The sequence below is a fragment of the Athene noctua genome, chromosome 3, assembly GCF_965140245.1.
Source record: "Athene noctua chromosome 3, bAthNoc1.hap1.1, whole genome shotgun sequence".
Lineage (NCBI taxonomy): Eukaryota > Metazoa > Chordata > Aves > Strigiformes > Strigidae > Athene > Athene noctua.
Window position 1 is genome coordinate 25,238,049 of NC_134039.1, and position 27,711 is coordinate 25,265,759.

Consider the following 27,711-nt stretch of genomic DNA (forward strand, 5'->3'; position numbering starts at 1 on the left):
TATCTAGTTCTTAAGAGCATCATTTATGACTAGTACTTATTTGGTGAAACAGATACAGGATGCAGTCCCATTAAGACACAGGACAGCATCGGCATCTGAGACTTGCTTCTGCTTTGTCTTTATGAATATAAAATACTACAGACTTTGGAAGGAAGAAAGCAGCATCATCCTTGCAAGCGTGTTTTATGGGGTAGGTAAATCTTGCTTATAACAATAATTGATGTACTTCTGGCATACTAGTATTGATTTCTGGACACAGTATAGCATACATGAAAAGTCAGATAAGGTGGGGTAGAAGTTCACCTCACCAAGCCAAGGGGTGCAAAGTGGTGACAGCTAAGTTACAGTGTGCTAAATTGAACAAAACTTTTGCAAATCACCTCTTAATAACTTAATTGCATCCAGGTTATCATCACAAAAACATTAGTGATAACTGCAGTCCCACTCTTGCCAGCTGGCTTGTCTGTGGCTGTCACAGAGTTCCACTGCTCACAAACCAACCCCATGTGGACTTAAATGGCTAGGAGCAGCTTGTCTGATTTATGTCTCCAAGACTGTCCTCAAGGCAGAAAAGGATTTGTTCAGCCATTCAGGTCTCTCTCTCGGGAAAATCTTAGGGAGCCCTGAAAAGGAATGTCTTTATGGGTGCTACTGCTTTTGCCATCTACCACTGTGAGCCCTGGCGCTGCCATGAGCCAAACCTTGCTGTCATCCCAGCACAGGTCTATTCACCTGAAAAGCAATCTTGGGGACTGAACTTGCCTCAGACAGAACCCCCCTGGGGCTGCCAGCATCTTTGCTCTCATTAGAGCAACTCCTCTGCCATATGGAGTGCACACACACTTTACAAGAGGACACAGAAACATGCACCCAGAAACATAGGTCACAAAAGAGTAGAAGGAAAGCATTTAAAGAATTAATGGAATAGTTACTGAAGGTTCAATATCAAACATCCACTCCTTACAAACATGAAGCTTGAAACATTTCTGGACCTATTTCCCTACCCCAGATTTGGTCCTAGCTGGCAAGCGCAGAGAAGCATGTCTTGCACACACGCCAAGTCTGTGAGATGAATGCAGTGAAAATCTACCAAGTGTTCATATCCCAAAAGAAAGTTTATGACAGTTGTAGGAACTGTTTGACTTCAAACTCCAAAATACAAATTTAAGTGCGAAAAACACCCAGAGAAGTTTCAGCAGCACCTATATTTGTTTAGCATTTAGTAAAGGCAAACTGGCTCCACTACAATAGAAACAAAGCTCCCAAACCAACCTGGGATTTAAGTCTTAAAGCACACTTTTATTCATGAAATTGCAAAATGGCCAGTCCTGTTCTGGCTGATTAGAATAACAGAATACCCTCAGAAAGACTGCTCATATATTTCCTGGACCTCAGCAAATCAAAATCCAATCAGTTTTACTGAGATTTCACACTCTCCCTAAGTGAGAAGATGAAACTCCAATTAAAAAACAAAAACCAACAAAAAAACTACAAACAAAATCCCCGACCTTTTCCCAGCTACAAACACACAAGTTATTTCAGTACTTCAGTTAGCCCATACAACCGCATACTGCTTTAGAAAGCCTTATTTTTTTGCCAGGACTGTATAAAACTTGCATTTTACTGTATCAACTCCTCCAGAGGCACCATCTAGAGGAAGAGAGAAATACATTCTGGAGAGCTGGTGGGTTTTCTCAGCATACATCAAGGTGTATGCAGTAAGTGACATTTTGTAATGCCCACAGCATGTTTTTAGCAGAAAACTGACCCAAGTGATCTAGCATAGTATGACATCACATTCAGTGTGACATCAGAGCATGGTAACACCTTTGCCAACACAAGTTATTTTACCATACACTGCACAGTGTCCTGACCTAGCACAGTCCTTTACCTATGAGAATAGCCTTTATTATATCTCAAAAATAACCCAACTTCTGACATGTTGACTTAAAATGTACTTCCCTTTGATTTTTAAGTCATTACTGGATTGTATGGTCAATTCTGCACTAAATACTGCTTCATAGAAATTTTCCCTGATTCAATTATATATTTATTAAAACAAACTCAAATATAATTTAGTTTAAAATAATTTAGTCAGCTCTATTACTTTTCAGAGTTGAAAACATTCGTTTAAGAGAATCTGAACCATGAGGTTATAGACTATTCACTGAATAACTTATTAAGATGCAGCCAGAAGACTCAAAGTTAACTTTTGAGAGTACCTGGGCAACACTCACCTTCATCTTTTTATGAATTTACTCTTCACAATACTATTTAGCTAAAACTCCTCTAATCATCAGAAAACTTGTCAATGCAGTTTATCTAGTTCCTACAAGTATCATCTATTTTGCCTTAGACATCACCTGAGTCAGTGCCCCTGAAGCCCTTCTCCATGCACACCAATGCATCCTTTTTGCAGCTATTTGTCAACATTTGTGTTTCACAGTGTTAACAAACATACACCAAGGAGGTGCTGCTCATTTGCCTAACCCAAAACTCATCAACCCCCACAGGGTCCAGGTCAAGGCTGAGATGGATTTCTCAGTACTTGCCACCTCACTTTGCTACTGGACCCCCAGGGAGCAGGGATTTGCAGATTTGCATGGCACGGACAGGGTTCCCTGTAATCTCTCCTCCGAATGAGAAGATAACAGGGGCCCCATTCTATTACTGTAAACCCTTCAGTCTGAGGGATGTTTCTGACCGTGGTACAGTGTTTGCTGGGGAAGTATTTTTAAGGGTCTGACCTTGATCTTTGAAATGGAGACTTTGCTGTCCTTCCACACAAAACTGCTTCTGCATCTGTTCTTCATACACAAAAAAGACTGACTTCACAGCAGCATAAACATCACAGCTACATACAGACCACAGACCTACTGTCAGGGGCTTTAGCAAGAAAGGGAAAAAAGGTTCTGTAGCCAGTATACTGCACTTTGGCCAACCTGAAGCTGGAAGGGGAGTTCACGTACTTCTGCATGAGCATCACAGAGACAGTTTCAGTGCTGGGGAGTAGCCCTCCCTCCTGCTTCAGGCTGCCTGCCCAGGTCCTGGTTCTGCAGCAGCAGCTAGTGACCAACAGCTTGCAAGAGCGAGGTGTGCTTCACTATTCAGTGAGCGTAGGATTGCCCTTCTGTATCAAACACTGTCCAGCTCCCAAGTCAAACAAAGTACTGCTCTGCCTGCAGGAAAATAGAGAATTCTCTAGCAAAGGAAGAGCAGAGCTATCTTTGAAGATATCATGCACATGCATATTCAAAGGCTACCAGCATCACAGTTCCTTTAATATTCATTCACTTAGATGAAGGCTCCCCACCCCTGAAAACCAGTGGAAATTACTGCTTTGCCTTGATGTTTTTCCAATAGTCTCCGCATCAGCCTTTGATTAGCAAGGTAATCTTTTTAAAAGCTACTACACCATCCAGGCAGAGCAGCCCAGATATCTGCTTTTTATTTCTTGCAATTACTAGCAGAAACTCAGATGTGCATGCCTCAGCAACATCCTCAGGACAGAGGAAGTTCAGATTGTTCTTCAGCACTCTGGCCTACTCTAGCTGGAACATTTAAGTATTTTATCAGTAAAGCCAAGCACAGTATCAGAGGTCTGATTTCCTAACTATGCAGCAAGCATAGCGACATCAGACCTGATGGGCACCCAGGGCTCAACTTCTAATGAACTGTGAGTGCAGCCTGGAGACACTGCAGCTGACACTGCTATAGTCTGTAAACAGATACAGTCAAAAGCCTCTGATTTGTGAACATCATATTTATACTGAAAATGTCTTTTTAAAAAGCAACCAAACATTTTTACGTGCTGAGTACTTAAGACATTTTTAATGAAGGAGGATTTTTGATTATTTAACAAACATGCAATGAGCTTATACCAAATTTGAGAAAATTGTTATAGTCCTTTTGCCATTTACATGACTACATTCTTCTGGGTTGCCAGACATATTCTCGTTTAAAATAAAGATGTTTAAATATAAGACTCTTTGTTTCTACCTTACTCTGCAAAAATCCAGCATGTGCAGCATAGCGGTATTCATGTGCAATTCAATACCATGACTACTACTTTACTGGTAACAAAGGGAGAAAACTTTAGTCCAGTAGGCTCAAAAACTGTTTTTCAGATGCATTGTTGCTTCCAAAGGGACAAACAGCACTTCATTTGTTCCACAGATACTAATGTAATGTCAGGATGTCTTTGATCTTGTCCAGACTAAGCTAAAAGCTGTCCTTTAAATTATACTCGTTAAAGTGTTTTCACCCACTTTGAAACAAAATGCAGTTTTTGCACAACCTAACTTTAATTATCTAAGGTATGTGCCTAAATTACGAGGACAACATCCTTAGCTATCTCCTCCAGAAGCTATCCTCACTGAACTGGGGAGACTGGAGACAAACATCTCCTTACTTAACTTGAACTCTCTGGTCATTTAAGCACCCTCTACAATCAAAAGGGAAGCCCCTCCAGAGAGAAAGATTCGTCTGATGTTACAACAGGTATCTGTGGAATGACTTGCCACATCTACACTTCCAATAACTAATGACAGGACAGAGAAATCTCCAGGAATTTTGAATTAGGAGAGATTAATCCCACTGCACTGATTACAGAAGGAGGATAGATGTCAACCTAAGAACCACTTGATTCTTGACATTTTGGCAAGTAATTTGAGGGGAGATTAAGTCAGCCGTGTCCTTTTGATACAGGTGCTTACATATTTGACCAAAGTTGACTCCCCTCCTGCTGCAATGCTTGATCTCCACACATTTCAGGAGTTACACATTAAGTTATGCCTTAGATAAGAAAGTGTGGAGGTAGGAGAATTAGGAGCAGGACCCAGTGCTCCAGTTCCCAGTTTGGGAGCTCAGCTTGGGAAGAGACACAGTGTGTAACCAAGGGATGCACTTGATCATGTGCAGTCACATTTCCCATTTACACCTCTATCTTCCATTGCAACATGCGAGTGTTACCTTTTAAAAAAAATCTTGAAAATATAGCCATTTGTTTTCATCCATCTACATGGACGTCTGACACAAGCCAAACAAGCTGGAGGAGTATCAAGAGTCTGGATTGCTGAACAGATGAAGAACAGCTTTCAGCTCTTCCACTGTATATGCAAAACTTAATATTAAAGCAGTTAACACTAACTGCCTGTAAAGTACTCTGTCTCCAGAGACTTAGCAAGACGGAATCCATAACCTCTTGCTACATATCTTCACTCAGAATCAGGGCACCTATATTTTAAGCAAAAAGCATAAGACAGCTCATGCCAAAATGCCTAATAGCAGCTTGGCACTTAGAAAATTCTCTCAGGGGTAGGAGACGGGGTTTAAATCCACCTCACCAAGGTTAACATCATCCACAGATGCTACATGCTAGGTGAATGCTGCAACCTCAGAGCTCTCGGATAAGAGAGGGAGCAGCACTGCTTCTTCCTCCTTTTCTCTGCGTTTTGTGAATCTAGCCATGAAGTTATATTTCTTTTTCCAGCTGTCACTGCTGAGCAAAGTCGCAAACAGTTTGAAGACAAGCAAACTGCAGTTTGCAGCAAATTATCCCTTGGTCTATTTTTTTAAGGTGTCAGCCTGCCATAGAGATATATGGTGTTACTGATCACAGGAGACGGTATCTTCAGTTTTGACCACATTGAGATGCATCCTTCTCCGCCATACAGTCTTCCACACTGATGTGCTGTGGCTTTAGTCAGATACCAAGGCAGCCAAATCCCTCCAGAGGCACAGAGGCCAGCAGGGAGTGCACTGAAGGGTGGATATGTGCAAAACAGCCAGCCACAGAGAATAGAAGTCTTAGGGGCATCTGCTCACCCCTCAGCCTTGCACCATGAACCCTGATCCTCAGGTCCAGCACTTGGAGCTGAGGCCCATCATTCACTTGCACTTAACGATGGTTCCTCAAGCACGGGGCTACAAAAACATTGAAGCATGTGTAAACTTGGCAGTATTTTATCCTTACTGACCATTCTGTTGATAAAGGAATCCATAGACAACACACGCTACCCATGCACTAATCTGATCACAACTAGTCTTTTTTTTGGAGGAGGGGGTTCAATTACTGCCACTTAATATAACACAACCAGGTTTTATACATTTTGTAGCTCATATCTAGGCCAAGATGTATAAACTATAAGCATCCCTAAGCAATTCCTGAGCATTTAGTCACACTGTTTGCATAGGTTTATACTGTACCAAACAAATGTATTATACTATTACTGCATGAAATCTACTAGAGTGCAATTTATTGAAGCAGTAGTCATAAAGAGCAGAGGATATCTTATTGCCTACAACAAAATTCTTTCCCCTCCTCCAGCCATGAAAAGGTAGAGCACCTCCCCCATTTTAAATAACTGCTCAGTAATCTCCCTTTAAAGAATGAAACTGTATCAGACTTCAACTCCTTTTAAAACCAAATCCACAGTAGTTTCCCAGCTCCCCTCTGGATTATTCTAGGTATGGCAATGACAGACAGTTAAGGCAACATTGCATTTGAAAGCTTTCCAAAAATATGTATGACTGAGAATACGAGGTTATCGTTTCATAATATATTTAAGTAAATAGCATTACGATGTTAATCTGACAGTGAATTACGTTCTGAAGCATGCAGAAAAAAACGTGCCCATACAAAACCTCAACTGTATAAAAATCTAATGGTGGTTTAACCTGCTCCCAAGGCTCAAACATCCAAATATCCTCTGTTATTCTTATATTGGTCTCACCATTTTCTGCAGTGCCATAAAGGCAGATGTCAGACTAGTAACTTGTTGATTCAAGCATTGGTTCTCCTCTTGTACTTGTTCCATCATGACTTGGTCAGTGCATAATCTCATTTGTAACTTGTGAAACTTCAATAAACAAACATACATACATGAGGGACTTGTCAAACAAAGCAAGCTGTCTAATTATCAGAGTGCAAATCAAATGCCAGCATTGACTATATGATATGCCACACCTCAGCTGACGAATTTCAAACACAAAGCACAATGAGAAGGAAGAAGTGGCTCCAAATTTCTCTATATTAGCAACAACGGTGGGAGACAAGTCTCATTAAAAACAAGCCTGGAAAGCATTTAAGAAGTAACATGTGTGCACAGATTTGTTTGAATTTCCCTTAACACTGCAGTGCATGTTTTCAGAAACACTTCCTTTCTGCAATTTAATTCTCCTAATAGAGCTTCCAGTTAAAAAGTATTTCTACATTTCCCTCACTATACATGAAATTTTCACACATATAACATTTATTTCACTTTCATTTTTTCTGCTTCCAATATGTTTTCCCATCAACACATGATTTGAGCAGATTAGTGAGCTGTACTATTGGTAAAGTAACACACTGAATATTAATTATGATGGGTTTCATCATTTTCCTCTGTATACAAAAGAGCAACTGCAACTGCCAGTCTTGAAGATTTATTCTAGATTAAGGACAACAAAGGAAATAAAGGCAAAGATGGCAGGTGAGAATAAAGTAAGAAAGATAAGCTTCATATCAGCTAAGGGATTTGCTCCGTAGGTACAAAAGCCATCCAGGGAAAGGACGCAGAGGTAGACTGTAAACAAGTGCCAGGCAAGGGAAGGAAAGTCCCAAGCAAATCCTTGGGAGGTAAATGGGAACCTAAGAAAAATGCATTTTTCAATTCAAGTCAGCAGCACTGCTGAAGGAGTAGCCTGGGATGTTTGCCTGCTATCCATATTTGAGACGGTAATTATTCTTTTAAGGCCTTTTTCCAACTATAAGTGTATGGATATATATATAACTGGAAAATTACTTTTTATAGGACTTTATATATGGAAAATTGTGATATTTGATCCATGTATCAGTCAATGCATTTAAAAAACCTCAACTCAGCACTTTTAGCTTTTCTTTTTCTGTGTAGGTATACAAGTACATTATTTTCTTATTAACATGTTGCTAGTTAACAAATTTTCATTTGTTATTCAATTTGTGCAATGGTGATGAATTAAGTAAATTTTGGAGTTAAGAACAGTGTATTAAGGGAACCCAGTCGGCTAGCCTCTAACTATCCCCCCTAATTGGTCAGAGATTACACCTCAGAAATCTTTAGGTCTGACTTCTTATGCTACTTTCAGACCTGTAAGACACCCAACTTTGAAAACCTAAGACACAGCCAAGAAGAACACAGATGTTGCATTGGACCTCTATCCTGGCATAAGTTTCAAATCCTTGTTTGTATTTCTGCCAGCACACCTAAACATCACACTGTCTCATTTCTTGGGTAACTAGCCTAAGGTGACAAGGACCTAATGTGCTGAGAAGTCTTGAAACCCTAACTGGGGCAAACCATTCCTTACTTGGTGACATCTCAGGATACCACTCTATTGATTCTCAAAAATAAAGGCATTTAAAATGCAGACATGAAATCAGAGAACACATTCACAGAGTATCTGAAAACTTTCAGATACCCCACAATCAAGCTTTTTCACAGTTGTCCTGGTTCATCTAGGATAGGGTTAAGTTTCTCCAGCAGAGAAGGGGGAAGAGATCTCCAGATGGGTTATTCATACCATGCTGACATCAGGTCCGGGCACGGGAGCGCAAGAACATTTTTCCTTTGTGGCTTTGGTCGCAGGAAGCACGCGTGACAGGCTGGCTGTGTTCACTGCGGTATTTCTCTGTATATCTTTTGTCTTGTTTACTGTTATTGTTGTTTATTGTTGTTATCATTTCTACTGTTGTTGTTCAGATTGCTTATTACACTGTTGTATTAAATTTCTTCTTCTTTTGACCTGGGGTTTGTGCCTCACTTCCAGCCTGACAGGCTGAGGGTGGGGGAGGGGGAACGGCAACGTGGTCTCCGGTCCCAGCAGGGCTTAAACCATCACAGCCATTTTTGACACCCAACATGGGGCACAAGAGTGCTGAAATAAGAATCAAAAAGGGACAGACCCTGACCAGAGTGTGTTAGAGCAATCTGTTGAATGTAATTTTTCTGTTTGTATTTGTATTTGTTTGATAAGAAAATGTTTGCAATGCTGGCCCACTTGCTTGCATGGTGGGGCTGGATTAGTCCTCATATCCAGTGTATGATCCCAGTGCTGGTGTTTGTTATCAGTGGAAAATGTATAAAGGGTCTTCTGTTGATGTACTGGCTAATGACTGCTTATAATGTGTTTGTATCGCTGTCTGTGGGAGCGGGCTGGTACCTGTTTGCTGGGCTTTTGTTAGGGGTCTCACTCCCTCTATGGATGAGCCAGGGGAAGAGATCCTCTCGGTTTTGGGAGTTTCAATTACCCTTGGAGCCTGCAGGCCAGTGTGATTGTGGCACAATGCTTTCTGAATGTCTGCCTCATTTTGGTTTTGGCCATGCGGCACTTCTCTAACAATAGCAGTGCCCGGAAACCTGCCCCGAGGTCAGATAATAGTGAGTGGCAAGGGGTGTGGGAAAAGATGGGCAAAGGCCTGAGTCAGTGGGCACCTCCAAAGCTTTGGAATTTCACTCCCGAACAAATGCAGAGCCCTGATAAGCTGATGGAGTGCTTAGAAAGGGTGTGTTACCAACCTGGCAAAACCCAGGAGACACAAATGGCTGCAATGTGTTGGGGACTTGCCCATGCCTACCGTGTCCTCTTTAATACCACCCACTGCCCTCAAGGGGGAGAAAGGGCTGCAGGATCTGAGACTGAACTCACTGGTACAGCAGCTGGGCCGGAGGAACAGGCAGAACCAGTATCAGTCGCTTCCACCAGCACAGCAGCTGAGCCAGAGAGCCAGCCAGTGCCGGTATCAGTCACCCCGATACAGAAAACCAAATATACCAGAAATTCAGTTCGCAAAGTGGGGGATGGGGATGAGCCAGGCCCAGCACGGGAACCGGAGGAAGGGCCAGTGGTGATTGTCCGATCTCTATCCCTGACTGAGTTACAAGATATGTGGAGAGATTTCGGCCGCCTAGGAGGCGAGCAGATTTGCACCTGGCTGCTCTGATGCTGGGACAATGGAGCCAGTGCTTTTGAGTTGGAGGGGAGAGGGGCCAAGCAGCTGTTATCTTTGGCCAAGGATGCTGGCATTGATAGGGAAATAAGGAAACAGACTCAAACCCTCAGCCTTTGGAAGCAACTTCTGCTCAGTGTAAGGGAGAGGCACCCCTACAAGGATGATATCCTATGTCAGCTGAGCAAATGGACCAACGTTGAGAAAGGCATCCAGAACCTCAGGGAACTGGCTGTGTTTGAGATGATCTATGGTGATCTGAATGATGAGCAGTCACCCAGGGACCCAGATCAGGCCCCTTGCACACACCTGATGTGGAGAAAGTTCCTGAAGAGCGCACCAGAAGCACACTCGAAAGCACTGGCAATAGTGTCCTGGTGGACAGACACCCACACTCTAACAGTGGATGGAGTGGTTGGCAAGCTCTGGCAATATGAGGGAAATCTCCCTTCATCTCAGCATTCCTGGGTCTCAGCTTTGGAGGAACTGTCTCAGAGGGTCCAGAAAATGGAAGAGGACATGTCCTACGTTCCACCTACACGGGCTAATGTCTCAGCCATTAGAAGTAAATGTTTCCCCCCCAAGAGAAAGGCAGCAGAAGGTACACACCACAAGGCACCCTGTGGTTTTTCCTCCGCCATCATGGAGAAAACATGAGGAGGTGGGATGGACAGCCCACTGCCGCCCTAGCTGCACAAGTAGAGCAGCTGAAAGGGAAGACCGTCATAAAAGGGGAGTCCTCCAAGAAGAGCGCAGCTCCAGTGTCCAGTCAGAAATCCCCCAGACAGAATAGAATGGTGAACGTCATGTCTGACCCTCTTGAGGGGAAATCATTCTTACAAGAAGTGAGAGATGATGAGTAGGATTAGAGGGGCCCTGCCTCCAGCCAGGTGGAGGAAAGGGATAATCGGGTTTACTGGAAAGTGTGGATCCGATGGCCTGGCACGTCAGACCCACAAGAGTATAAGGCTTTGGTGGATACCGGCGCACGGTGCACCCTGATGCCATCGAGCTACAGTGGGGTTGAATCCATTTGCATCTCTGGAGTGACAGGGGGATCCCAGCAGCTGACCCTATTGGAAGCTGAAGTGAGCCTGACTGGGAAGGACTGGCATAAGCACCCCATTGTGACTGGCCCAGATGCCCCGTGCATCCTGGGCATGGACTATCTCAGGAGAGGGTACTTCAGAGACCCAAAAGGGTACTGGTGGGCTTTTGGTGTAGCTGCCCTGGAGGAGGTTGAACAGTTGTCCACCTTACCCGGCCTCTCAGAGGATCCCTCAGTGGTGGGGCAGCTTAAGGTTGAGGAGCAGTGAGTGCCGATTGCTACCAGGACGGTGCACCGGCGGCAGTACCGCACCAACCGAGATTCCCTGGTCCCCATCCATCAGCTGATCCGCCAACTAGAAAGCCAGAAGGTGATCAGCAAAACTCACTCACCCTTCAACAGCCCTATATGGCCAGTGAGAAAGCCTAATGGCGAACGGAGGCTAACTGTGGACTACCGTGGCCTGAATGAAGTTACGCCAGCAATGAGTGCTGCACTGCCGGACATGCTAGAGCTCCGGTATCAACTGGAGTCGAAGGCAGTCAAGTGTTACGCCACGATTGACATTGCTAACGCGTTCTTCTCCATTCCGATAGCGCCAGAGTGCAGGCCACAGTTTGCGTTCACTTGGAGAGGCATCCAGTACACCTGGAAGCGATTGCCCCAGGGCTGGAACCACAGCTCCAACACTTGCCATGGACTGGTTCATACTGCACTGGAGAAAGGTGGGGCCCCAGAACACCTGCAGTATATTGATGACATCATTGTATGGGGGGACACAGCCGAGGAAGTCTTTGACAAAGGGAAGAAGATAATTGAAATCTTCCTGAAGGCTGGCTTTGCCATTAAGCAAAAGAAAGTTAAGGGGCCTGCAAGGGAAATTCAATTCCTAGGAATAAAATGGCAAGATGGGCATCGCCACATCCCAATGGAGGTGATAAACAAGATAAAAGCCATGGCCCCACCAACCTCTAAAAAGGAGACTCAGTCTTTCCTGGGCGCTGTGGGGTTCTGGAGGATGCACATCCCGAACTACAGCCTGATTGCGAGCCCTCTCTACCACGTAACCCGTAAGAAGAATGATTTTGAATGGGGCCCTGAGCAACAACAATCCTTTGAACAAATGAAGCGGGAGATTGCCCAAGCAGTAGCCCTCGGGCCAGTCCGGGAAGGGCAGGAGGTTAAGAACATGCTCTACACCGTAGCTGGGGAGAATGGCCCTACCTGGAGCCTCTGGCAGAGAGCACCTGGGGAGACCCGAGGCCGACCTCTAGGCTTTTGGAGCCCCGGATACAAAGGCTCTGAAGCTAATTACACACCAACTGAGATGGAGATACTGGCAGCATATGAAGGAGTTCGGGCTGCCTCAGAAGTGGTCGGCACTGAAACACAGCTGCTCCTGGCACCCTGACTGCTGGTGCTGGGGTGGATGTTCAAAGGAAAGGCTTCCTCCACGCATCATGCAACTGATGCCACGTGGAGTAAATGAGTTGCATTGATAACACAATGGGCTCGAATAGGGAACCCCAGCCGCCTGGGGATACTACAGGTGATCGCGAACTGGCCAGAGAGCAAAATTCCAGATGTCACCAGAACGGGAGGTGACATGTGCTAAGGAGGCCCCACCATATAACGAGCTGCCGGATGAGGAGAAGCGATATGCCCTGTTCACTGATGGGTCTTGTCGCATTGTGGGAAAACATTGACGATGGAAGGCTGCTGTGTGGAGTCCCACACGACAGGTCACTGAAGCTGCTGAGGGACAGGGTGAATTGAGCCAGTTCGCAGAGGTGAAAGCCATCCAGCTTGCTTTGTATATTGCTGAGTGGGAAAAGCAGCCGAGGCTCTACCTCTACACCGACTCATGGGCAGTGGCGAATACCCTGTGGAAATGGCTGCAGCAATGGAAGCAGAACAACTGGCAACGTAAAGGTAAAACCGTCTGGGCTGCTGAAGTATGGCAGGACATTGCAGCCCGTGTGGAAAACCTCGTTGTGAAGGTGCGCCATGTGGATGCCCATGTACCCAAGAGTCAGGCCACTGATGAACATCGACACAACAAGTAGGCAGACCAAGCTGCTAAGATTAGAGTGGCTCAGGTGGACTTGGACTGGCAGCGCAAAGGTGAACTGTTCATAGCCCGGTGGTAGAGATGCAACATACAGGTGGGCTTGAGATTGAGGGGTGGACCTCACCATTGACACCATTGCACAGATCATCCATGGATGTGAGACGTGTGCTGCAATCAAACATGCCAAGCGGGTGAAGCCCCAGCGGAATGGAGAGCAATGGCTGAAATACAGATATGGAGAGGCCTGGCAGATCGACTACATCACACTGCCGCAGACCCGCCACAGGAAGTGCCACGTGCTCACAATGGTGGAAGTAACCATTGGATGGCTGGAAAATTACCCGTCACCCTACGCCACCACCCGGAACACCATCCTGGGCCTTGAAACCCAAGTCCTGTGGCGACATGGCACCCCAGAGAGAATTGAGTCAGACAACGGGACCCACTTCCGAAACAACCTCATAAATGCCTGGGCAGAAGAACACGGCATCGAGTGGGTCTACCATATCCCCTACCACGCACCAGCCTCTGGGAAGATCGAGGGCTACAATTGACTGTTAAAAACCACATTGAAAGCACTGGGAGGTGGGACCTTCAAAGACTGGGACATGCATCTAGCAAAGGCCACCTGGCTAGTCAACACAAGAGGATCTGCCAGTCAGGCTGGCCCAGATCAGTCAAAACCTACATGTGCTGTAGATGGGGATAAAGTCCCTGTGGTGCACATGAGGAATATATTGGGAAAAATGGTCTGGTTTAGTCCTGCGCCAGGCAAGGGTAAAGGCAAACCCATCCACGGGATTGCTTTTGCCCAAGGACCTGGGTATACCTGGTGGGTGATGCAGGACGATGGAGAGGTCCGATGCGTACCACAGGGGGACTTGATTCTGGGTGAGAACATGCCGTGAATTATGCTGTGCCTTAGTAAATTGTTATTTTGTTATTGTTAACTGCTAAATGGCAGCTGGACATGATGCAGATGGTATAGAATAAAGGGGTGGATTATGTCCTGGTTCAACTAGGATAGGGTTAAGTTTCCCCAGCAGAGAGGGGGAAGTGATCTCCAGCTGGGTTATTCATACCATGCTGATGTCATGTGCAGGCATGGGAGTGCGGGAACTTTTTTCCTTTGTGGCTTGGGTCGCAGGGAGCATCGCGAATGAGCTGTCTGTAACCATTGCAGTATTTCTCTGTGTATCTTTTGTCTTGTTTACTGTTATTGCTGTTTATTGTTGTTATCATTGCTACTGTTGTTGTTCAGATTGTTTATCACACTGTTGTATTAAATTTCTTCTTATTTTAACCCGGGGTTTGTGCCTCACTGCCAGCCCGACCGGCTGAGGGTGGGGGAGGGGAAGCAGCAACGTGGTCTCCGGTCCCAGCAGGGCTTAAACCATCACAACAGTAAAAGCTTTTTCTTAGAATAAGAGATGCTCTGATAAGCCACTAACTGCCCTAACCTTCCTTAGGTCATTTTACAACATTCCTGTTTGGTTAGCTTTTGAAATAATTTCAGCAGTAAGAGGAACACGAGGTGAACACTAACCCATAAGATCATTTTGAGGCAATATATCTGCCTGTTTATATCAGTCTGTTTTGTCCTTGTGCTATTTACTGTAATCGGATGCTGTCCCAAGAAATGGTAGAGTAAGTTTTAACACCATCTGGAAAACTACAAATGTTGGGTTTGTCTACATACAATCACCTGACCTCAAAACTCAGAGCATCAGCTGACAAAACTAGGTGGGAGTAATAGTCAATGTCAAATTCTTCAGATTTAACAGTGCTTGTATCTGAAGTTTCAGACAACCAAGACTGCCATTGTGATCACTAGAAACTTGGGGTTTGCACCAATCAGGAGGAATAAACACTGCCTGAAGAACAACAGACATGTCAACACAGAGCTAGAGCCATAGCTGGAGCTGTTACAGAGTACCATTAAAGGTCTGAAGAAGCAGCTGTCCAGCAGCTCCAGAGACAAAACCAGGATCAAATTATGTCCAGCTCTGTTGCTTTTTTGGAGGTATAGATAACACTGAGCCCTATTCTCAACTCTTCTACAGTCCCACCACAATGCTTTTCTCCTCTCTACCACCAGATAGGATGGTGAAAAGGGGTGCCAAGGGGACAAGCAGAGGACTGTGTTTAAATATATTACACTATGACTTATCTGCTTCCGAAGACCCACAGGCACAAAGAAAATAGAACAGCAATCAGCTTTGAGATTGCTCTTTGATAGGCTATGAGCCATGCGAGGTCCTGGCTGTCCCCAGATGCAGGGACCACAGAAGACAGCTTAACACCATCTTTCATCCTCTCAACTCTCACTTCCCCTTTTGCACATAGCAGAGGAACAGACTGTGGCCTTCAAAAGGACAAGAAATGGCCAGTTCTTGTATGAGTATCAATCACACTGAAAATGCTAAATACCAAGGAACTGTTGGTCCCAGTAAGACCTAGACTTGTATTAAAACAGTAAATGAAGCATCAAGTGAATTAAAATATAGTAAGAGATCTAGCATTCAGTCAAAACATGATTAGCTCAGCACCTACTTTTGGGAGGTGGGAAGGGAATACCATTAGGTGCTGTTCTGGAAACAGAAAAGGTTATTATGTTCTTTGAATGTTGTTTTCTAAAGGTTAGAAATGTTTTCACTGGTGGTTTTACTGGTCTGGGGACTATACTACCACCAAGGTAAGACAAAGTAAGAACTACAAATATTAATACCAAAACAAACAAAAAAATATTAAGACTTTTTGACTGCAGCCTTGCACAGGAAAAAAAAAAAAAAAAAAAATCAGCCATAAAAGAAAGACTTCAAATCAAATACCATGTATGTTTGAGGAAAGATAAGTGGCCTGGGGGTTACAACAGCAAACAAACAACCCAATTCAAAGACCTCGCAGCCCCTGATCCTGCCAGTTGAAGCCATTCCTGGTTGCGTTTCCCAACAGCGCCATGGGATTGCTGAAGAGCATGGAACAGGCTGTGCCTTAGATTAACCATTTGAACAAAAGGACCATACACCATTACCTCCCCCAGAGAAGCTGGCCATAATGGCTATAGTACTTATGCACCACCCTCATCCTTCAATATAAAAACATGGAAAGTGAAAGGTATGATTATTCTTCAGTGTCATACCCAGTAAAGTATTACAAAGCTCAAAATTAAGGCATGAAGAAAAGCATCTACAGAACAATTTTCTCTCCATTAAAAATAAAGCGTTGCTGCTTCTCACAGATTTTAATTTACTAATGTCTTTTCCAGTCATGCATCCTGGTCAAAATGTAAGATCCCTTCTGCCTAACAGGAGTCATTTACTGAACTTTATGAGCAGAAGAATGCTGTTACTGACTGATTCTAGAAACTAATAAATATTCAAAGTGATACTCTCCTGGACTTATCGGGGGGGGGGCATACGGAAGTGTAGTCTAGGGGAAAAACACAAAGTTACAGGAATAGGGTTGGTTTATACTGCTGCTTAAAAGAAAAAAAATCCCCCCCATAGTGGGAGGATCTTTTACTACAAGCCTATATGCAAGATGCACAGTGCAATTAAGACTCTTTAGTCTTTCAATATTATAATGGTCTCAACCATGCCATAACCTGTTACGTGTTACCTTGAGTTTAGAACATGCAAAGCAATTAATTATATATAAGGAATGTTACTCACATCAACTAGACAATGTGTTTAAAAATGTATAGTTAAAAGCAGCGATGTTGTTAGAACAGAGCAAAATTAAGAAGAACATCTGGGTTCTGTTTTCATAGAGTACGGACTGAGCTCAATCCTGTAAATCAAATTTAATCCTCCTCACCAGAATTGCATTCAGTCTTAGTACAGTCATTATGAAAATTAATACTTCTAATGTAAAAATAAATACACACATTGTAAGATATGAAAATATACCAACAACTAAATTGCTTTCAAACCTGGGGTGATAGTTCACTCTGAATTATTAGTTATTGCAATTTAAATTGGAAACCTATAGATTTAATTTGGAAAAGTTAGCCCAATTCTCCAATTCAGTCAGGGAACATTCAACATTTAAAATAAATAAATAAATAAATAAAATCATTCGTGTCTTCTGGATTTTTGTATTTTAGGAGATACTTTTGATTATAGAGTCTAGCTGAGCTCTGTATCTGTCCCTACTAAATCAGGGCAAGACAGGCCCAGAACAACACTGAAGGTGCCAAAAATCCCAAGAAGTAGGTAAACTTATACTGGATCTTTCACTGGGTGCATCCCCAATGCTGACAGCCTAAAAAAGTGAAGGGCATGGGAGCTACCATGGCAACTTTAATAGGCATAAGATCCTCACACCACCAGGAGATACTCTCCAGTGATTACTTGATCTACTATGAAGTCATTTTGTATTTTCTGAGTGCTAAAGAACAGCTTTAATACACTGATGAATCAGACTGAAAAGCTATTTAACTGCAGAGAGTACTGGAAAGCACATATAAATTATATTTTCCCAGGGAAACACACACTCAGATTCTCTATATTCCCCACACACAAAGGGATGTTTTCAATACTCTCTTGGTGGTTATTACACAAAAAGCTCCTGAGCACCTTCAGTATTTGAAACAAGCATAAAGGAAATTGTGCTGGTTTAGGCCCTGCCGGGACCGGAGACCACATTGCTGTTGCCCCTCCCCCACCCACAGCCAGTCGGGCTGGCAGTGAGGCACAAACCCCGGGTTAAAATAAGAAGAAATTTAATACAACAGTGTGATAAACAATCTGAACAACAACAGTAGCAATGATAACAACAATAAACAGCAATAACAGTAAGCAAGACAAAAGATATACAGAGAAATACTGCAAATGGTTACAGAACAAGCCTGCTGTGTGCTCCCCACCACCAAAGCCACCAAGGAAAAAGTTCCCGCACTCAGACCTTATGTCAGCATGGTACAAATAACAAAGCTGGAGATCCCTTCCCCCTCTCTCTCTGCTGGGGAAACTTAACCCTATCCTAGCTGAACCAGGACAGAAATAAAACAAAGACAACTAACAGACTGCTTGTCTACTTATCAGTAAAGTCTGTGGGTAAGCTACAAGATAGCCAAGACCATACTGCTGAGGTTCAATCCAGTTCTGTTCCAGCATGGGAACTGGGCAAGGGATGGCAGAGCTGCTGACAATGTCTTGGGTTAGGGAGACCACACAGCAGTTTCTACATCTGCCTGTTCTCAAAGTGAATTCAGTCTTGTGTTGATACTATCATTGGTTGCTATGGAAGCAATACAACTTTACAACTGGTGGTATGCAGTGAGCATCAGGCACTGAACAGAGATCCTTACCAACAGTTTATGGACTGCAGGGAACACATCCCTCAGGGCCTTTTCTCCCCTGCAGAAAAACAAACAAACAAACAAACAAAAACCACAAAAAAACCACCCTCAAATATGTCTGACCCTTCATATAACTTACCACAATTTTGAGAGGACTTGAACTGATAGCAGGAGTATTCAATCCCAGGGTAATACTTGGCTTACAAATACAGCCTTTCAAATCCACAAACTGCCTCTTGGCTAAGTCCCTGTTTTACTGGGCAAGGGCAAAGCAAGCTGAAAAAGCAGGGGGGAGTGACATTGCCCTCCCTGTCTTTTTGTCCATCATCATGGCGGCTCCCCTCCTCCAAGCAGTCAGTCAATCCCCACCCTGCAGGAAAAGGTGGCTGCAAACCCCTCTCTGCCCTTGTCACAGATATGCCAGGCACGAGATTCTGCTGCTGTGCAGTCTACATGTGCCACAGTAGTGAGGGGAGCCATGTTCTAGAGGCATTCAAGGCATCTCCAAAAATAACATCTGTCCTGAGGGTTTGAATCCCCAACAAGACCTAAATCAAAATAAAAAAAATTTGACTTTCAACACTCAGGAAGAATCCATGGAGTCAGCAGTTAAAGAAAAACATCTCTGCAGTTACGTGGAAGGATTTTATTCTGAAAGTCGGTAAACACAGCACCCTGGGATGCCGTTTTCTAAAGAGCTTCTCTTCAGGGAAGAGGGGAAGTGACTCACAAGCTTTGAAGGAAGGGCCAGGAACAGGAAGGGCTTCAGAGAGAGCAGGCACCAGCAGTTAACCAGCTTGCTGCTCATGTGTTCCTCATCAGGAGCACAGCTTTTAACAGCCAGCATCTCTCAGCACTGTGCCTGTCTTCTTGCTGTATGTTATTGGCATCAGTCATGTTGACAGTAAGTGTGTTAGTTATGCTACAGGAATTTTAATTTCTGTACTCTCTGCTTAACAGTTACTTTATATCCTTCACATAAAGCTCTATGTTTGAGTTTTCTTACACTAAGTAAAATATCACATATGGGGTATGTATCAGGGCAGGGTGAGCAGGGACAGAAATACAGTGAATTTCCCTCACAATTAGTCCAAGAAATAAAATGCCTATTTTTAAAACAAACAAAGCACCATTTCTCACACAAACAGAAACACATATCTATTTTCTTCCCAGCTCTAGGAGGTCCGCAAACATATGGATATTTCTGCTTACACCACATTTTTGAGCCTCTGCCAGCATACAGAAGGTAAGAAAACACATTCCCTATGAAAATCCCTACAGGCACACATGCACTGCGTATTGCAGCAGTAGGCAGAGGACCCTGAGCAATTCCATGAGATTTGGTCCACCTTACTGCCCAGTGGTACCCGACAAAACACTGCACTTGAATCTTGGAAGTGCTTATAGTGGGGAGTGAGCCACACAACGGGATTAACTGTCACAGAGCATCTGGTGACACAGCTTGCTTGCTCCTGGTGTCCAAGCTGGGTCACTTGGCCCTAGCTTAAATGCCTCTGCCCAGTTCTGCACCACACAGTGCAGACAACCTCCAGGGCATGAAACGGCACACCTAAATTTAGAGGCCACACAATGGAGGGTTATTTTAAAAATAACATGATCAGATTTTTAAACAGGTTCCCTAAACGTTAAAAAGCATCCATGAAAACACCCACACCCCACACTGTCAAATGCACAGGCAGGGGAGCAGTTTTTCAAACAGAAAAAAAATGGTCCAGTTTTGTTAGTTTAGACTCAAGGCAAGAACTCTTCAGTGATCTGAGGAAAGCAAAGGAAAAAAAAAAAAGAAAAAAAAGCCAAAGGAGTCCTAGCCCTCAGGCAATGTTAAGTAGATAACATTCTTACAGAAAACAGGATAGATAGTAAACTAATCCCTGTCTTTGAGGTAAAGGGGGAGACATACCAGCTAAAGGACTTACTTTACATCTTAACAGACACAAAAGTTCCAATTAACAAAACAAACAGGTAAAAGGCCGACTCTACAACCTGGAGAGAAACCAAAGGGCCAGAGAGCATGCACAGGAAGCCAAGTTGAAAAATTCATGAAGAGGAAGGAGACATCTGGACTTTGCCTAACAGCGGGACACTGCAAGAGGACCACATACTTCTCTCCTTGAATAATTATAAGAATCACACCTATTCCCCTAACTAATTGTAATAACCCAGCCCTTCCAAATGAATATGTATGTTTTGTTGTAATAAATAGCTGGCTACTTGCCAGAGACGGGGTGCAAGCTTTGTGGAGAAATCCCCTTGCACCCCGGCCGGAATAAACATGCCTGCTTTATAACTCTTTCTGAGTTGTAGAGTTTGTTTCCGCGCTTCATCAGAATGAAGAGCTAGCACTCTCTGTTCCTGTCTATGTCACTATTTGCAGTTCAGAACAGTAACAAGGGCATTTCTTCTACATACAGTATTCGAAGTAATGAAAATACTTGGACACAGGTGGGTCCTAATAACTTCTTAACTACATAGAAGTATGTCACATATATACAGAGCCAATCCGCTTAGGGCCCAGGGAGCCACCACAGAAAGTGAGAAGAGCCTGGAGAAGAATCCACCTATCCAAAAGACACGCCTTGTGATGACTGTATTTACCTTGACAGGTTGTACCTTTTGCCTACAGCAAAGGGTGGTACAGATTGTAGTAGGATGATGAACTGGGCTCCAACTGAAAAGCAGTAAAACTTGAGAGAATGACATAAAAGAGGAGTAGGAAAAGGAAGGTCAATATGAATAAACTGAAAAACCTCCAGAAGCCTTATTGTAAGGTACTTGGTCAGAGGTGGTTACTTTCAACTTGCAAAGATTTTAATGTTTTGTGTTTGGGATAACTCAGGAATTTCTTCTCTCCTGTAGGAATAGGAACATATTTAGATCTCTACTAATAAGCATAATGAAAAACCGCAGATTTGTTCATAACCCAACAAGGAGCTCCAGAGCAAGCATTCCTTTTTTTGCCCCTCAGATTCTCATCCTCAGTTGAGAATGTTTAATGACCTACAGGATATGTTGCAAGCTCTCTCTGTTTTTAGGAAATCACCTAAGTACACCACTTAGAAGATTCATTATCATCTTATTGTGGTCTGGATAGTCAACATCAACTAGATTTTCATATTCTATTAATGCACTTAAAATACTGGAGATTAGTTGAGTACCTAGATCTTTACAAGAGACACACAGGAAAGACACTTGGAAAGTAATGCCAGTATTGCATTTTAGCCTTTGACTTCAGAAAGGAAAACACTGGCATGGTAGGAGAATTTTAAAAACAATGATTTTAAAAGATCTGTCTACTTCTGTTGCCTTTTTTTTTTCCTTTTTTTTTTTTTTTTCAGGGAAAGAGCATTGAGTAGTGAATGAGACGCCATCGGCTGAGACTGAAAAAGGCAGAATATTTAAAATCTTTTGCATAATTAACCTATAGAGCCCACTGTTACAGGTGACAGTTAAGATATATGAACAGCCATGAAGACAACATTAAAGTAAAATAAACATACTGTTAAGTCTAGAAGGGGTAAATCCTCACATCCCAACTTCCATCTATCAGAGCCAACTGTACAGCCAACTTCCATCTATCAGAGAGGGGGAGGAACTTTCCCTGAGGACATTTATCCAACCAGTGCCCCCAGTAGGGTCTCTGCCATTTCCCACTGAAGCATCTGGTAGGGGACACTTGCAGAGGCCATAGTCCAAGGCCAGCAGACCATTGCTCCAGCTAGTTACAGAAAATTCTATCCATGACAACTAGGAGATGCTGGTCGCAGAAGTGTATTTATTTACTCAAGGAAAATCCCCCCACTTAAAATAGCATAAGCCAGATTCCTTTCTTCTATTCCAGTGTTAGCCAAGAGAAACACTATTATAAGTCCTTCTAGCTTGACGCTTGGGCAAGCCTAACAGTATCAGAATAAGATGCTGTAGTAGAGGGTAACAGGAAAAAAAGGGAACTATTGAATTGCAATAACAAACCCACTGGAGTGCAAAACAGACTCCCAGAGGAAGTCAAAAGCTCTATATAGCTGATAAGTAAAGAGGAAGGAATAAATTACTTTTTTCCTTAGACATTCTCATCACTGAAGAAATAATTGGACAAAATGAAAAGAAAGATAAAACCATAATCTTCCCTGATACAGAGAAATTACTACTTTCCTTGCAAATTATTTACTTATAGCAACATATGATGATTTCTGAACGTTGTCTGAGAATCCTGCTTGTCCAGGCTTGTTCTGTGGATTCAGTGTAGTTTACCAGATAGCTTGGGGATTGGCTATGATAAGAAAGTAGCAGGTAGCCCAGGGGTATGAATTAAAAGGACAACTCACCAATAGCAGAATCAAAGCCCTCAATGGGCACCTATTCAAAGCCCTGAATGGGCACTTAGGAAAACTTAAACTTGAACAAAAGGACTCAGAGATGCTATCTAGGGAGGATGATCTTACCGATTTAGGAAGGAGAGATCTGGACTTTGCTTAACAGCGCATGCCCTGGAGAGAGCGGACACTGTGAAGAGGACCACATACTTCTCCCCTTGAATAATTACAATAATCACACCTATTCCTCGAACCAATTGTAATAATCCAACCCTTCCTAATGAATATGTATGTTTTGCTGTAATAAATATTTGGCTACTTGCCAGAGACTGTGTGCAAGCTTTGTGGAGAAATCCCCTTGCACCCCGGCCAGAATAAACATGCCTGCTTTATAACTCTGTCTGAGTTGTAGAGTTTGTTTCTGCGCATCAATTTTGGCACCACAGATGGGACCCTCTCTGTCTGGCTGCAGGACCAGCTGAGAGGGGGACATTTTAGGCACCCCGAGGTTCCTTTCTCAGACAATCTCCCTCTCTCTCTCGATCTTAGCAGAGGTAGACAAGGACCATCCATCAGCGGACCAGGTATGTTGGAAAAGAGGGGACCTGTAAGTCATGAGGAGACGTCCTACGTGAGGTAAAGAGTCGGTGTGCTCACCCCTGAGTTTGGAGTTTGAGTCCCCGAGTGGTTTGGGGTTGGAGTCCCCAAGTGGTGGTGGGCCCGTGGGTGGCAGGGTGCTTTTGACACTCTGGCCACATTGGTATCCTGGGTCGACCTGGGTCCTCCCAGTACAGGGTTATAGGAGTGGTGTGGCATTGCTGTGTTACCATCAAATGTAAAATCTGGTACCGTTTATAATAATTTAGTTGATATTGATCACCTGTGTCTCTGTGGTGAATGATAAATGGCAAAATGGCTCACGGTTTATGATTTATGCTGGGAAACGCAACCTTGGCAATTGTTACAGTGTTTTGATTCTTGTAATATTCGTTATTTTATGTTGTGTGAGTAATATGTGTAAGAGGCCTCTTTGTGTGATTGTGTGATAGTTTTGCATGCATGAGATGCAGCCCAGCTGTGAAGCGAGTGTGGAGTCCTGATCTGCAGTTTCGTTATCCCGTGAGGGAAGTGGCCGGAGATGAAGAAAGTGCATGGCAGACTCTGTAATGGTGTTAACTGAACCTATGGTCAACTGCTGGTGTCCTATACACGGTTGTTGGGATTTTTCATGTTACCCAATCTTTGTTATTGAGCGTTTTACTTGTGACAATTATGTTTGGGTTGGGTTTGGGAACGATTTTTATTGTAAAGATTGTAAGAAGTGGTCAGATTGGGACAAAATAGAGCGCTCAGGATAGCTCATACAAGTAATTTGTGGAAATTTAGATAGTGTAAAGAATCAGTAACAGAATTCTTTAATGGAGGTCTGAGACTGTATGGACAGGACAAGTTAACATTCTTTAGTACAGAGCACGTCCTAGTGTCTGTCTGCTGTGTCATCGGTGCTGCTTGCTTGTCTGTTTGTTTGATATCTCCTTTAACGAGGAGGCAGTAATTCTATGTCAATTGTTTGAAGTTAGAGTGCATACTCTGTGCTAAGCATGTACTTTTGTACCACTTGCCTGAGCAAGATATTGTTTTAAGTGTTTCTTTGGTTAGACAAGATGCGAAGTGGCCAGAGTGGGGGAATAGTTAAAAAGAGTCCCCTAGGCTGTATTTTAACACAATGGAAAAAGATAGGGGGACCTCCAAGTGGAAGTGTGAACCAAAAGACCCTGATAAAATATTGCAATCAGTGGTGGACCCTATATAAATTGGATGAAGGGGAGAAGTGGCCCCTAAATGGGACTTTGAATTACAACACCCTGCTACAACTGATGCTGTTTTTAAGGAGGGAAAGGAAGTGGGATGAAGTCTCCTATGCAGACATGTTTTTCACCCTCCGAAACCATCCTGAGTATCAGATAAACTGTGGCGTGGCACCCCCACAAGATCCACCAGTGCTGGCACTGGAGAAAGAAAATAAGAAGCAAGGGAAAGGGAGGTTGAAAAGATGTTGTTCATCATGCAGTATAGGACAGAGATGCACAAAACTGAGGAAGGAGAAAGGATTTGAAATAAAGGATTTACCAGAGCACTATAAACCACCAGTAAGAAGCTGGCAGGAGGAGACTGAAAGTTCGGAGGAGCCAGAGCCAGGCTCCCCACCTCACAGCCCCATATCCTCTCACTCTCGGAGACAGGAGAAATGAATGGTCTTGCAGGCTCCTCTGAGAGAGGCTGTGGGGCTGGATGGGGGCCCTGTCAGAATAAAAGTCCCATTTACTTCCCTTGATCTTGAAACTTGGGAAAGTGTAGCGAAGGGGTATCGAAATGATCCTGTTGGGGTGACCAAACATTTTCAGTTTCTAATAAAACAACATGATCCTGATTGGAGTGATATACAATTATTATTGGATCACATGACAGAAACTGAAAAACAATTAATATTAAAAACAGCCCAGGATCTCCTCAAAACTGATCTCTGATCACCTCAGAAGCACAGGGGGAGATATAAAAGATCACTTCCCCTTACAAGACCCACTCTGGAACCCTAACAAGGGAGCCCACATTGAATTGCTAAAAGTATATAGGGATTGGATAGTAAGGGGCATGGAGTGGGCTATACCGAAATCAATTAATTGGTCGACTCTATATGCTCTTCAGCAGGGACCTAAAGATACTCCATCAGAATTCCTGGATAAACTGTAGGATACTATGAGGTGGCACACACCCTTAGATCCAGGATCAGAAGTGGGAATGCAACAGCTAGTGTCATTATTTATAGGACAATCAGCATATGATATTCGAAAGAAGCTGCAGAAGCTGAGAGTGCCAGAGAATAGGAATTCGGAGACTTTGTTAGATGAAGCATGGATAATATATAGCAATAGGGAGGAGGAGGACCGAAAAAAAGAAAAGCGGGCTTTAGTAGCAGCACTACAGGAAAGTAGAGGATTTAAGAATGTGGGACCCAAGCGGCCTTTGGGAAGGGACCAGTGTGCATGGTGTAAGCAGAGAGGACATTGGAAAAATGAGTGTCGTGAGAAGCAGAAAGGAAAAGAGAGGGTACAAGCGCATGTCAAGGATGATTGACAGGGACCTGGGGAGTCTACCCTAGTGGATCCACTGGTTGTAATAGAGTTAGGGAAACAACAGCACAATATAGATTTTTTAGTTGATACTGGAGCAACATTTTTGGTTTTAAATGAAGCCTTAACACCTTTAGATGATGACTTTGTGTCGGTAAGGGGAGCTACTGGCAACGTGAAAAGGCATATTTTCTGAAACCTCTAAAATTTGAATTAGGAAAACAATTAGGTGTACACAAATTTTTATACAGGCCAAATTCACCAAAACCCTTATTGGAGTGAGACTTATTAGGGAAATTAAAGGCAGAATTCAAAAAAGGAAAAATGGAAATTAGAGTTGGGGATAAACAGTTGGTTGAAATTCTGAGCTTAGCCCTCATAAACACTCCAATTAAAAAGGAGATTCCTGAGGAAGTACAGGACCAAGGACATTCAGTGGTATGGTCCTCAGAGATACTGGGAAAGGCAAAAACTGTCTCCCCTATAGTAATCAAACCAAGACAGGGAACAAAGCCTGTGCGAGTTAAGCAATACTCTCTTAAATTAGAAAAGAGAAAGGGAATTTAACCAATGATTGACTGGTTCATTAAATTTGGATTACTGAAAGAGTGTGAATCAGAATATAACACTCCTATCTCACCAGTCAAAAAGACAGATGGTAATTATCAAATAGTACAAGATCTCAGGGCTATCAACAATGTTGTTACGGATCTGCATCCTGTTGTAGCAAACCCTTATACACTATTGAACAAACTAGTACCTGAATTGTCCTGGCTTACCGTGCTGGACCTAGAAGATGCCTTCTTTTGCTTGCCTCTGAGCTCAGAAAGTCAATTATTGTTTGCATTTGAATGGGAAAACCCAGAATCCAGAAGAAAGACACAATTAACATGAACTGTATTACCCCAGGGATTTAAAAACAGCCCTACTCTCTTTGGAAACCAGCTGGCCAAAGACCTGGAACAGTGGGAACAGCCACATGGAAAGGGAGAAGTCCTGCAGTATGTGGATGACTTATTAATAGCCACAGAGACTAAAGAACTGTGCATAATATGGACGAATAGTTTGCTGACTTTTTTAGGACTTAATGGCTATCAAATCTCTCCACAGAAAGCCCAGGTCTCTCAGCAGCAAGTAACTTATCTTGGATATGAGGTCATGGCTGGTCAACGAACCCTAGGGACTGCAAGGAAGGAGGCCATTTGTCAGACCCTTTGGCCACAGACAGCTAAAAAGCTCCACACGTTCCTTAGAATGACAGGATGGTGTCGCCTGGGGATATATAACTACGGACTCATGGTAAAACCCCTTTATGAACTATTAAAATCAAATCAAAAAACCCTCAGTTGGAATGGGGAGGCAGACAGAGCATTTCATCAGCTGAAAAGGAAGCTGATGGATGCCCCTGCTTTGGGTTTACCAGACATCATGAAGCCTTTCTGGTTATTCTCTCATGAGAAACAGGCAATAGCCCTAGGGATCCTAGCCCAAAATTTGGGACCAGAGAGAAGACCAGTAGCTTACTTCTTTAAACAACTTGATTAAGTAAGCAAAGGCTGGCCTAGTTGCCTGAGAGCAGTAGCAGCAGTAGTTTTAAATATCCAAGAAACACAGAAGTTCACACTAGGCCAGAAAATCACAATATTAGTATCCCACACGGTGTCTGCAGTACTAGATATGAAAGGAGGACACTGGCTTTCACCCCAAAGGTACCTGAAATACCAAAGTCTCCTAGTGGAACAGGATGATATACAAGTAGAAGTTACTAATATTGTCAACCCAGCTTCTTTTCTCAGTGGGATCACAGGAGAACCAGTGACGCACAACTGCCTAGAAATGATTGAAGCAGTTTATTCCA

At 43.4% G+C, this 27,711-nt stretch overlaps 1 long non-coding RNA gene across 1 annotated transcript in view; it reads left to right on the forward strand.

The window, feature by feature from the left end:
* LOC141958507 (uncharacterized) overlaps window positions 1-20,667 on the forward strand; it is a 66,544-nt gene extending 45,877 nt beyond the window's left edge. Inside the window, exons 2-3 of the long non-coding RNA XR_012633285.1 lie at window positions 19,565-19,637; window positions 20,375-20,667. This is a non-coding gene — a long non-coding RNA (uncharacterized LOC141958507). The remainder of the gene's footprint in view (window positions 1-19,564; window positions 19,638-20,374) is intronic.
* The last annotated feature ends 7,044 nt before the right edge of the window (window positions 20,668-27,711 follow it).